Source organism: Zootermopsis nevadensis, unplaced genomic scaffold (genome assembly GCF_977971745.1).
Source record: "Zootermopsis nevadensis isolate Lab colony 2312 unplaced genomic scaffold, Znev_1.0 Znev_ptg000021l, whole genome shotgun sequence".
Lineage (NCBI taxonomy): Eukaryota > Metazoa > Arthropoda > Insecta > Blattodea > Termopsidae > Zootermopsis > Zootermopsis nevadensis.
The window spans coordinates 4,437,693-4,450,921 of NW_028259153.1; the positions used below are offsets into that span (position 1 = coordinate 4,437,693).

At 36.3% G+C, this 13,229-nt stretch overlaps 1 long non-coding RNA gene across 1 annotated transcript in view; it reads left to right on the plus strand.

The window, feature by feature from the left end:
- Positions 1 to 895: 895 nt before the first annotated feature.
- The window catches only part of LOC110836094 (uncharacterized), a 170,693-nt gene continuing 158,359 nt past the window's right edge, over positions 896 to 13,229 (plus strand). The window contains exon 1 of the long non-coding RNA XR_015536121.1: positions 896 to 1,544. This is a non-coding gene — a long non-coding RNA (uncharacterized LOC110836094). The remainder of the gene's footprint in view (positions 1,545 to 13,229) is intronic.

Genomic DNA, 13,229 nt, shown 5'->3' on the forward strand with positions numbered 1-13,229 from the left:
TCTGTCTTCTGTGTTGTTGCGCTGTGTAGTCTGGTCGATGTTTACCAACGTTTCAGAGGTCATACTGCCTCCGTCATCAGAGTATGAAGATTTCTGTCTTCTGGGTTGTTGCGCTGTGTAGTCTGGTCGATGTTTACCAACGTTTCAGAGGTCATACTGCCTCCGTCATCAGAGTATGAAGATTTCTGTCTTCTGGGTTGTTGCGCTGTGTAGTCTGGTCGATGTTTACCAACGTTTCACAGGTCATACTGCCTCCATCATCAGGGCGATGAGTATGAAGATTTCTGTCTTCTGGGTTGTTGCGCTGTGTAGTCTGGTCGATGTTTACCAACGTTTCAGAGGTCATACTGCCTCCGTCATCAGAGTATGAAGATTTCTGTCTTCTGGGTTGTTGCGCTGTGTAGTCTGGTCGATGTTTACCAACGTTTCACAGGTCATACTGCCTCCATCATCAGGGCGATGAGTATGAAGATTTCTGTCTTCTGGGTTGTTGCGCTGTGTAGTCTGGTCGATGTTTACCAACGTTTCAGAGGTCATACTGCCTCCGTCATCAGAGTATGAAGATTTCTGTCTTCTGGGTTGTTGCGCTGTGTAGTCTGGTCGATGTTAACCAACGTTTCAGAGGTCATACTGCCTCCGTCATCAGGGCGATGAGTATGAAGATTTCTGTCTTCTGGGTCGTTGCGCTGTGTGGTCCGGTCGATGTCAACCAACGCACAACAATCCAGAAGACAGAAATCTTCAAAAAAATTACGGTTTCATGATGAAAATGCTGTCCACTGACATCACGACTACTACTATAGAATTCACTTGTGCTCGGAAAAAGTTGTGACGTTTGAGACCAAATAATGCATGAGACAATACACCAGTAGATTTCTGAACAGACTGGAGGGAGCCCCATAATTCTAGCCGCAGTTGGTGATTTGCCACGGCTGTTTAAATAAAATTCTATTCTATTTATTTTATAATTTTATCTTCAGACCTGCCCATCTCCAATCTGATGTCTGAAAATACATACGGTTTTAACGCCGAGTAAAATGGTCTTGAATCTGTAGGTTGTTACCTCAGGAAGACATTTGTTCAAGGTCGTGGAGTTACTCCATGTCCCTACAACACAGCGCACTGAGTCTCATACGCATCGCTGACGCAACATTCATGTAGTTGCCGACAGTTGCTTTCAGTGACCTAAGACGTCGCCCACGGTCTGTCTGCAAGAATCGAATGAAGTTGTTTGTAGTGTCTGTTATGAGTGGAGTTGTGGAAAATAATCTGTTACAAGTTTGGTGTTCTTCGGTTACAAAAACCGTGCCAGTGTATTTTTATTTTAATTTTTTGTATTTACAAACTTATTTTTTAAGCCTTCGTAACAAATTTGTTCATCACGTTGGATATGTTCTTAAATAAACAAAGTACAAGTGGTGGTACTGCGTAATCGTGTTCATAGTTATAAAGCACTCGAAAAATAATTTTTAGATTGTACGGATTTATGGAGATGACGGTGGTACTCCATTAGGTCCTCCGTTGGGTTCAGAGAAGACAGCAAGGTATGTTTAATAAGCATATATATCTTATATATATGTATATATATATGTGTGTGTGTGTGTGTGTTCAAAGACGTATTATTATGATTATGAATTTTGACGGATTCTTTGAAATGACTTTAGCAACAGAAAATATGCTTGAGATTTGAAACTATAAATGTCAGGAGTCTCTATATGCCAAATTCTTGAAAAAAGTATCAAATGATTATCAAAATATGAGTTAGATTTAATCGGAATGTAGGAAGTCAAATGGGACCTGTTAAAAGATTACCAATTATTCTGTGCGAATTGAAATGTTTGTCATCACTCGGGGACAGGCTTTTTCGCGCAAGAGCATTACAATAAAGAGGGTAGAGCTTGTTGGGAAAAGGATACCATGTACATAGTGCACGGTGACTTCATGTCCGAGATCATTCACAGTGAGAAATGTCATATGAAAATAGGTTGACTCTCCTCGGTTAAGGCGTTCCTGATATATGAAATCAAATATTATTTGAACCTTACGTGGAACATCAGGGTAATTCACGCTTTTTAACGACACAAAACATCAGTACAGATGTACTTCCAGCGTGACGGAGTATCACACTTTTCAGTTGACAATTACTTGAATGGAATACCTGAACGGGAAGTTCCCTGGCTGATGGATTGATCGTGGTGTCCCTCTGGATTGGCCACCACGGTCAGCGAACCTCACTTTCTTGGATTTAAGTGAAAGAAATATTTTTTGGCCTATTGAATTCACTGTTAGGGCAGACATAATTACATATAGCTCAGCCATTAATACTTTAGTCTCGCTCCTTAAAGTTGACTGCTGTTTAAGGCCTGAAAAGTTATGAACCTTACGTATTGATTAAGTTATAGCAGAACAGATCCAAGCAGGTTAAAGTCCCAAAATGAAAGTAAGCGTACAGTTGGCGTCATAATTACATTTATTCATAATCTCCTTTAATTTGTATATTTGTGGCTTTTCACTGTCTTAAAATAACTAAACTGGTTTATACCAGACGTTTGTTAAATTAAGACACCAAAAGCTTGCAAAATCTGATGAAAAACATGAATTAATATTAATGACTGTTTGGCCATGGTGACCGTGTTTTATTCGGACAAATGGACCTACTCATTAAAATTCTGGCGTCTGCGTGGCGCTCATAACTCGAAGAACTTAAAATGGATACCGAAATGTGCAGATTTTGATGTTCTAAAAAAATGTCAAATTGTTTTTTGTCTGTAAGACACACGTAACCCAGTAAATATGTGTTAACTAGGACAGTAATCGCCAGTATTATTCAAATATCGCTGTATTATATTTGGTGCATTGGCGAGGGTAAACGTACGAGGAAAGCACAAATTTATTTTATTTATCTGCGATCTGTTGTTCATCTTTTTCTTGTTTAAAGATTCCATGTCCGGATCTGACTATAGACAAATGATTTTATTTGCAAAAACGCGTACTTTAGGATTGTTTTTGTTTTACAGATTATACTAATGGCTTACGAAACATTAATTACTATATTAGTCCTCAAGGGGGTGCTTTCAATTTTGGCATCTTTAATAAGATTCCAGGATCTTTGAGTATGAACCACAGGCCTCATTCATCTCGGCATGGACCCAGCATTACATATCTGTTCCACATATAGAATCTACTTCCCTCTGCTCCAACATTGCCACAAGTTGTTCTCCTTGAAATAATCACCCACTGGCGAACACTGAAAATTATTCAGTTCTTCGTAATGCAATTTCCTCCAATTTCATGCTCCTCTAAACGTTCATCTATCAAGATTCTGATTACAGCAATAAGGTACTTCAAGGGAACACGTCCACGCTAAGATTATCTTCTTTTGTCATATTAAGAAGGTTTTAAACAAACACGACATGTAAGATTTGAGGTTTTCACAGCGGTGAGTATGAAGATTTCTGTCTTCTGGGTTGTTGCGCTGTGTAGTCTGGTCGATGTTCATCAAAGTTTCAGAGGTCATACTGCCTCCGTCATCAGGGCGATTTTTCACAGCGGTGAGTATGAAGATTTCTGTCTTCTGGGTTGTTGCGCTGTGTAGTCTGGTCGATATTAACCAACGTTCCAGAGGTCATACTGCCTCCGTCATCAGGGCGATTCTTAGTATGAAGATTTCTGTCCTTCTGGGTTGTTGCGCTGTGTAGTCTGGTAGATGTTTACCAACGTTTCAGAGGTCATACTGTCTCCATCATCAGGGCGATGAGTATGAAGATTTCTGTCTTCTGGGTTGTTGTGCTGTGTGGTCTGGTAGATGTTTACCAACGTTTCAGAGGTCATACTGCCTCCGTCATCAGGGCGATAAAGATTTCTGTCTTCTGGGTTGTTGCGCTGTGTAGCCTGGTAGATGTTTACCAACGTTTCAGAGGTCATACTGCCTCCGTCATCAGAGTATGAAGATTTCTGTCTTCTGGGTTGTTGCGCTGTGTAGTCTGGTAGATGTTTACCAACGTTTCAGAGGTCATACTGTCTCCATCATCAGGGCGATGAGTATGAAGATTTCTGTCTTCTGGGTTGTTGTGCTGTGTGGTCTGGTAGATGTTTACCAACGTTTCAGAGGTCATACTGCCTCCGTCATCAGGGCGATGAAGATTTCTGTCTTCTGGGTTGTTGCGCTGTGTAGCCTGGTAGATGTTTACCAACGTTTCAGAGGTCATACTGCCTCCATCATCAGGGCGATGATTATGAAGATTTCTGTCTTCTGGGTTGTTGTGCTGTGTAGTCTGGTAGATGTTTACCAACGTTTCAGAGGTCATACTGCCTCCGTCATCAGGGCGATGAAGATTTCTGTATTCTGGGTTGTTACGCTGTGTAGTCTGGTAGATGTTTACCAACGTTTCAGAGGTCATACTGCCTCCGACATGACATACCCGAACTCTGTTAAGTCATATTAAACTACAATGTAAATATTATGGTCTTGGTGTTTTATAATGAGCGTCAGAAGATAATTATTTTCTAGAAGATGTGCTTAAGGTCATATTTCCTGCATAGGGCTGATAAAATGACCCACCATAATCTTCCTTCTAAATAATGTGAAAATTAAATGTAAATTCAAATAATCAACACATGTAATGTTTTGAAACATTATTAAAATGATATACTATTTTAACCTAAATTAACCAAAAATGAGATTAGTGCTTTTGATTTAAAATAAAGTGACAAATCTTTGTCTCAAAGAGAAGAAACTGGCTTTCACCTTTTCCGCCAAAAATATAATTAATTCTGTCCTATCGATAATATATAATCGCAGTAAAAATTGTGTGATATCACCAACATTGTGTTTTCAAATTTATCTGGGCCATTTTGGTCATAAATCCTGCATTTAGTATATTTCTTTTCATCTCTGCCAAAATAAATCCAGCAGACAATGGTAAAATTCCAGTTACGTTATGTAAAGATACAGAAATTTACCTTTCGATTAGCTATAAAAAAATGAATATATTTACCGTTTATTAAGATTAATGACACATTACTTTTGTCATGAAAGTTATTTTCTTGTTCTCCGGACTCGTAAATGTCGTCTGACAACGTACAGTGCTTCGCAGTTGGCGACTGTTTCACTAAAGACAACTTTGCCGATGTCTGCGATGTAATTATGCTGATTTCTGTTGACAGTGTGTGCTAGCATGAGTATGGCAACGACTTGGCCATATTTACAACATTGGTCAAATACATTAACTTCGAAACACTCATAAAGTATTAAATAACAATTATTGCATTCTCAGGTTCTGATTTTAATGGCGTAGAATAGTACCAGTACTTTGTCGTACCGAGGGACATTTCTTGATACTTCAGAGAGGAAGTAATAGTTTGAAGAATTCGACCAGTTGTTGGCTGTTATGGGCTTTCTCCGAGTAGAGTGAAGGTCCCATAAAATGTAGCACAAAGTGTTGAAATTCCTTTATGGCAGTTGGATGGTTATGTTCTCCTGAAGAACAGGGCGTGTATGCAAATCCTCAAGATTTATACCATTCGGGCCCACACTTGTACCGTTTAATGGTGCAACTTCCATTAGCGAGATTACAACTCGCATATTTTTTTTTTCGATGAAGAGAGAATCACACACACACAATCTACCTCTTTGCCACTTCATTTGATAGGGTAAAGCGAGGAATTATTACGTCATAAAATTGTAGATATATCGTTTGTATTTTCTAAAATACATAACCGATTTTATTAGCTTTGACTGATTTTATCATCCTAATAATTTCTAAGCTCCTTCTTCGTAAAACTGAAACCATTTAGGCTGTTAGTTACAAATACTCTCCTCAGTAACCTGTTCTCAGACACACTCTTAATATGGCAGACCAAATTTCCTTCCCATACAAAATGATTCTATATTTGAAATGTAAAAACAAAAGTTTCCGAACCGAATGGTAGCAAACATTCCTCATAGGGTAGACTTTAAATGCTAATTGGCTCCTTGACTCCTTCGAAGCCAATATTTCCACAGTGGCACAAACATGTGAAAACATCTGTGTTTTCTTTTCTTTTCATTGTTTGCTCAGCTTTTAGTCATAAATTATTCACCTTTACAATTTATAGAACTTATTATTCCCTCTAACATAATTGTTCAAATTGACTTGAAAAAAACTTCTTTTCAGTTATAAAATATGTTTAACCGTTCTTTAGACATATTATAAAGCCGCTATGTTTTATAATATTTGCAAAAGAACTATATGTTACAGAATGCAACATATTACTGGCACAATATATTGTAATTATAATAGTCACTTTATCTCTTTGTGTTACTGAATGCAATAATTTTAGAAGCATTTTGTCGGGAACAATATATAGTGAAAATAAAAGTTATAAATTTGTTTAATTCTGTCACTTAATTATGACCTTATTTACCTATATTTAGTCATGATTTTTCTTCCTAATTATGGAAAGATGTTGAAAAGAGACGTTAACTTCTGACATACTTCAGCTTCGATTCCCGACTATCAACTACTCGAGCACTTAATTGTCTTGAGAAAACATAGGCTGTGAAAGATACATTCATTCATGAAGGAAACTCTTCAGCTCTTCAGTTTTTATGAAAATTTTACTTCTCAGACATCGACTTCGATTGATCGCTTAGAGTCCCATTTTAAACTATTAATTGATCTTCGGGTATTACAGAATCTTTTGATGCTGTAAACTATAGTTGAACTCCTGTTCTTTAAACTATATTTTTCATAAGTATTACAAGTGTGTATGTACTACTTTATGTTGTTGTTGTTATTGTTTTGTTTTTTTAGTGTTCTGTCTGACGACAGGTCCATATGAACAGGATCCTTCCATCCTTTTCTCGGACTGGGACCTGTTCATATACGTTCTTGGCAGATGATCCAGAAGTGGTTTGCCATTGCCTTCTTCTGTGTGTGAATGGAGTAATTGTTGGGATGCCACGGAGAAACCGGGGAAGCCCCCGGAGGAAAACTCCGTGTTGCCTAGACCACGGCCTTGCCCAACACAAGTTATAAATTCGGGTACCGCCGGGAATCGAACCCGAGACCCCAGGATTACAAGGCCAGCGTTCTAACCGCCTAATAAAATTAACAGCAGTTGTATAATATTTGTGAAGGATAGCATATTCTTGGTTTTTGTTGGTAACGAACATTTCAAGCTATGAACAGCACAATTTCTAGTGTCGTGGAAATTTGTTATTTCAGGCGGCAGATTTTACACAAGCCTCTGCTACTAGAGGAACAGAATCTGTGGGAACATGAAGTCACTCCCTAGATTGCAATTAAAATTTAATGTCAGTCAAGGGAGCTATAAAATAAGATACAAAAACAGCGGGTTTATCTTCAAGTTCAGGAGAATGAAAACATTTCCGAACTGCACTGCGTTCGAATGATGTTCATGCTGAGTACTAGAGCAATTTAAATTCTGAAAAGGGTATAAAGAACACCTGTAAATTGGTAGTTAGTTACTGAAATTCTTCATACATTTAATACAACTGTTTCAAAAATGAAATGTAATGTTGTCTTAGTTGACAAAATATATGATAATTAAGCTTAAAGAAACAGTTGGGTTATTTGGAAAAAGATATATGCATGAAATGTGACGTTAAACTTTCGTGAGTACTTTAAACCCATATTACATCACATCGTCTGATATTACAGCTATACCCAGAGGAATTAAATGAATTTACATGTAGTAGTCTTACAAATTTACAGTATATCATTACTTAAACGATAACGTATATATAATGTACAATAAACAATGCACAAAAGATGGCAGACTTTATGCTCAAATAATACAAAGACTTTGGTTACTCTCTCAAACTATTTTTTGTTATTCTGGTGTATGTGCGTAGTAAATAAGTTCATTTTAAGTAAAACGATCAGACAAGTAAAATCCGTTAAATGGGCTTAAATCTTATTTCACCGAAATCTTTTAAAAATTAGATTGAATGTGGGAATCAAAATAAGCATACGTTATGTTCTCATGGAGCAGTGGTTTAGCAGTGTAATTTTTCCACACTAAAGAGCAGGGTATTTAAATTCAAGAAGTTCTTAAGTGTTCTATCATTACTTAGATGTTGCAAACAGTAATCATGACACTATAGTATTTTGTTACGAACAGCTGACAGTGTATAAAACCAAATTATTTTAAGTCATCTTCTGTTTAATCCTTTCCTGAGCAGACCTCAATTATTTAACTGGTAAAAAACATCCATAATTTTCTCCACGATCGCCACAAAGTCCTATTTAAGACAGTTAAATCCAGTTCGTGTTCCGGAACCTTACAATACTGCTTTCAATATTTTATTAGCCTATCCCACATCTATGGAATCGTAACAGGTTTTGATTTTATTGGTAAAAGGTAGAAACTATGACGTTCCTCGTAATATACATTTAGTTTATCTTCAAGATTTCTGTCTTCTGGGTTGTAGCGCCGTGTAGTCTGATAGACGTTTACCAACGTTTTCATAATTCTACTTGGTTCATCTTTCTTAAATTCTAAACTTTTTATACATACGTAGTTTTATAACTCCGAATCTTTGCTCAAATTCCTCACTAATAAATATCAAATTATAAAATTATACCGGTCTAATGGTAAATTACATGTAAATATTTTAATATTTTCCGTCAAATCACAATTTTAATAAGATAATAAAATATAAAATATTTAAAATATCATTTCACGTTCCGCATCGAATGATCGATTTACAAATTGGAACGTCTCTTACGACATGTTTCGGTTATATTTAACCGTCCTCAGGTATAAATTAGATTGGTAAATTTAAAACTCGAATTACAATCCTTTACAATGTTATGCAGTTTATTGAAATGTTCTTATCAGATTACTCTTATATATTAGAACGAAGGTATTGTTTTTTATGTGGCGTGGTGATGTTCAATATTAGTCGGTGATGAGTTGATAGAGACATGACGTGTCTGGCGGAAGACATCTAGAAGTATTACATGTAAATAGTCTAATTATTACAAAGGGTAAGAAAAACTCAAATAAAATTGTCACAGCGATATCATGAAAGCGCCTTTATTTAACATGATATTTCACTGCAGTGTTCACAAAAGCCTATATTACGCAAATTTAGCGGGGTTTAATCTGAAGCCGTCAGTAAAATGGAAGTGACGCATGTAAGAACATGGTTTTATTATGCACGAAAACGCACATAAAAATTCTCCAGACACAAGATACATTACATTAAGTACGTTAGTGGTATTTTTTTTAAAATTTCTTTTTATTATAGTATGAAAGTCTTATTAATACATATTCTCTTTGATCGATGTACTTCTGTTTACAACAGTGGATCCGCATCTTGATAGTTAACACATTAATATCTTGCCAATAAATGAAACAGTAGAGTACGCAAACATCAGTTATGAATTGTATTTAATTAATTAATCTTGTCCGTCTAATCACAATTTAAAATTTAAAATTAAGATAGTTAAAATACCATGTGATGCTCCTTATCGAAACATTCGATTTACATTTGGAACATCACTTTCTCACTACATGTTTCGGTTCTTAGATGAACCATCTTCAGGTGTGTAAAAAATTACAATTATATAAACTTAAAACTTAATCATAATTTCTTATATGCAACTTTTTTTCGTAGTTGTTTATCAGTTATTAGTGGTGTTTACTTCCAGATTCCATTTTAAATTTTAAATTGTGATTAGACGGACAAGATTAATTAATTAAATATATATTTTCACAATATGACGCAACTCTATCATCTTAAGTTATGAATTGGTTACGTCACACTAAATAACCACGAAGCAAGTAAGTCGAGCAGTGGACACAGATCATTTCGAAACTGCAAGGCCCGGTTCTTGAAGACTGCATATAATGAAATGGAGAGAAATGGACGTAATGATTTTATATTTTCTAAGATGACGTAATTCATATGTATTGAATTCAACAATTCGTATACTAAAGAGGAATGAAATGACTAATAGCTGAAGAGAAGTTAACTGAATAAAGGTTTTCTCTTTTCAGTTTTTACGCTTAACCAGTAATTTTAGTCTGGTCCTGCAGAGAGCCATTGGAATCACCAATTCCTCTTTCTTAACATTCGAAAGTCTTTTAATTTTCTTGCAGAGTTTTCATTTCAAAGAAAGGAAACTTTTTTCTACAACATTATGTCAATATTGGGTTGCAGGATAGGAATTATCGGGGCCCACATACCCCGATAGGAATGAATACACATGACAATGTATTCTATCCGTAGATAAAAAACATATATAAAGAAGAGAGAAAACAGAAAATAGGAAAGGAAGATTCTCCTTCAGCATCTTCTCCCCGGTCCCTACTCACACATTGTCGAGTAAAGAATTCCGAACAGTGAAGTGTAGTGATTAGACTGCGAGCGGGTTGGAGGGGTGAGGCCAGGAACATCATAGGGTCAATTGCGTCTATTGTCCGCCAGAGACAACAATGACGATGCTAAGAGGGGAGAGGGCAGCAGCTCAAGAGCGAGGGACTTTGCTGTGATTTTAATCAAGAGCCAGTCCATCCGCCAAACAGAGCCCCTTGGAATCACTCTCGGTCCAATATTTATGTGGAATTAAATGTCATATGGATTGTTCGATCACAAACAGACATGGCTGTGAGAACGAGGGCGGTGGAGAGCTCGGCATATTGTTGTGTTCATCTCAGGCCTCGCTCTGCAAACAAGAGTATGGCTATTGCGATGTTGCCCCCTTAATTTTCTAGATCAGAACTTGAGAGGGTTTAGGTTAGGTTTTATTTTAGCTACAACAGACGAGGTTAGGGACAGTATGTGCGCTGATTAACGGTGGATTAAATTCCTTTCGGTTTGTTCCCTCCAGATACGAGGGAAGGGGGAGGGGTTCAGAAGTCAACAGCTGAAGATCGTCGTGTCACTTGCAAAACAGAGAATTTTCAGAAAGAGCGGTACTTGGCTGAGTGTCGAACCGAGAGCCAACAGCATGTACTACCAGACAGATTGGTACAAATCGTATTCCTTTATCATCGCAACGTCAGAAACACGTTTAATATGAATATTATCAGACTGTCTCTTACGTAATATTTTGATATGCAGAATATGTTCGAGTAATTTATGAACATGTTCATACACAACTCTAAAACTCTAATCTAAAATATACAAGGCGTGTAGGACAAATGAGATAGAATTATTTACAAATAACTTATTAGCCAGAAAGCCTGAAGGGATGAGACCATTTGTGATACCTAGGTATAGATGGGAGGATAATTTTAAAGTGGATCGTAAAAGAAATTTGGGGAATATGTGGACTTAATCTGGCTGAGGATGGTGGATTTTTATAAAAACAGTTAATTAACATGTGGGTAACAAAATTTGGGAATTCCTTGACCACTTAAGTTTCCATCAGCTTCCGTCTCCTGAACTGGATAACATGACACTGAGATACTGAGAATAACCTAAGAATTTCTGCCAACCCTATCAAGTAAAATTGTTATGGCTGCATTAACTGCTCGCTGTATTTCGAATGATAAAAAATGATTATGGTGGGAACCTGAAATTGCCAAGTGCAAATAAAATCTAAACTAGGGTACGGTTTATACAGAAAAATATTTTAAGTACTGTTTGAAGGGACCGGAAACATACAAACGCTATATAAATCAGTTTCCTGTTCTTAGAAATACATGTTACCCATTACCATCACAAGAATACGTAAAGAATGGTCCCGCTGGCTCGTGCTTCGTCTGAATCGATCCCATTCTTTAGAGCCATAAATTCCACTGTGATGCAACACTAGTCACGTGTTATCATTAGTTGTTCCTGAATGGTGTACATTTATTACTTTAAATCTGACATCATCAATATTGCTAAAGTGTTATGGGTACTTACACATGAACAGTCGGAAGTTAGCAGGGAGACGACAATTTATTATACTAAATGGGCTATGCTAATATATTCCGGTTCAGTGACGAGGAGGGGGTGGAAACAGGGTGTATGGAAGAGGGTGCATCTAATTGTTGTAGACATAGTGCATATGTCTGTATGTACCAATACTGGTTACAAGAAGAGATTTGTATAATACTTTCACTTCGTTACATTTAGATTTTTTTTTACTCCAAAATGTACAGTCGCTTTCATATAAAAATGCAGCTGAGAATTTTTTAAATCTGAAGACAGAAAAATGCTGATACTAACTAACTGTATGGTGTAGGGTCTTCCTTAAGAAGCTATCAGTAGTTTACGTTAAAATATTCCTCGCGTTTTGTGGAACCTGAATTTTTATTATTGTGTTCGTAACAGCGAGTCACTGTTCCCTGTTCTCAACAAGATGAACGGAAGCCACACCCTCTCAACACATCTCTTTAATACAAATTTAACGTCACAATTTTATTAATGCCAAAGTCTTCCAAGTGGTCTCTTTCCTTAAGGTTTCCAGTAATCAGTAATAAACCTTGATCGGATACGGTAATACTTCTGGATCACCTCCAGACACAACTGCGTTGTCTACTATTTCATCTCTGACCGATGTAAACATCAAAAGCATCACTTCAAACAATAAAGTTGATCCATTATATGAAAATATCTGGACACTACCTCCAAAAAACTACACTACGAAAAATTGTAAAAAAATTGTAATTGAGTTTTAAATTTAATATAATTTTTACACCTGATGATGATTTAATAAAACCGAAACATGTTGTAACTGTTCCAATTGTAAATCGATTATTCGATATGGAACACAGAATGATATTTTAATTATTTTAATTATCTTATTTTAAATACATTGTGATTTGACGGAATACCAAATAATTTAATTTTAATTCAATAAATCACAATATGACGCAACTACACTATCTTTCCAGATTAAATTTCATGTGCATTTCTCGTCGATACATGCTACATTTCTTAAGAAATTCTAAATTTTAAAATCAAAATGAACGATTGAATAGGTTGACGGACAGACAGATGTTGCTGAAAAACAACTTTGAGTGCATATGTATTGTATAAGAGTATACCGTCAGAGAACGAAATCGTGTTATTTATGATTTGCTCTACATTTTTGACATTCTAGTAATACTCTTAATCTAGAACGGTGGTCGTCAACGAAGGACAACATTTATAGCGGACAATTTATTAATCTATCAAAATGCGAAATAATTTAATTAAATCTCATAAAGACATTTTCCAAACGTTGTACTTTGTAATCACCTTTACAAACACTCCAAAATAGGAAGCATAATATATATTAAAA